This window comes from Lipotes vexillifer, unplaced genomic scaffold (assembly GCF_000442215.2).
Source record: "Lipotes vexillifer unplaced genomic scaffold, Lipotes_vexillifer_v1.1 scaffold536, whole genome shotgun sequence".
In the NCBI taxonomy this organism is placed as follows: domain Eukaryota; kingdom Metazoa; phylum Chordata; class Mammalia; order Artiodactyla; family Lipotidae; genus Lipotes; species Lipotes vexillifer.
The window spans coordinates 1509643-1510461 of record NW_006775074.1 but is presented as its reverse complement, the minus strand read 5'-3'; positions in this window follow the sequence as shown (position 1 = coordinate 1510461).

The window sequence follows — 819 nt, the reverse complement described above, 5'->3', positions numbered from 1 at the left end:
ACTTACATAATAAAATTTCCTGTATGAATTAATATTAATATTATCCCCTTTTCTGTATCCTGAAACATCTTCTCAGTGAAAGGTATGATATTTTCCTCTGGGAACCACCAGCCCATAGCTATAGGCTAGCAAATGCTCTAAGTAGCCTTGCTAAAAATCGGGGACCCATAAATTGAAAAGGGCCCCCAAGAAACAAACCTAGAAATTAAAGGTTTTGGCCTGTGATTAGTGATCCTATTGATTAGATAGAAAGTTTGCTGAATGTGTTTCTATTCCATCTACTGGGGAATTATCTGGATTCTTTGCCAGTGACAGATGCCCAGTTCTACCACCCCAAACTGGGAGATGTATCAGAATCCACAGTCATGGATGCAGCTGGTCTTAGGGAGCCCCATAAGCAGGGACTCAAATGCTATGGAGAACTCTGTCTCTCTAATCTGCTCCGCTCCTTTTTGTACTTTGGCTTCATTTATTTTATTGCAAGTGGATTTTCTCCACATGGCAAGGGACATGGCACAGGCTGCTCTGGGCTTACAGCCTTCAGGTTTAATGATCTAAAGGAAGGAGGACTCTCTCTCAGATGTGTTTGAAAAATTCCAGGGAAGAGCTCTGGTTGGCTTAGTTTGAGCTACATGACTCTACATGGACCAGTCTCTGAGGACAGGGGAATGGCATAGGGTGTATTATAAATGACCCCACCTAATAGTCCCCATGATTGGTAGGGCCAGGTCTGTTTATTTTTAAATAAATAAATTAACAGAGCTTCCCTGGTGGCGCAGTGGTTGAGAGTCCGCCTGCCGATGCAGCGGACGCGGGCTC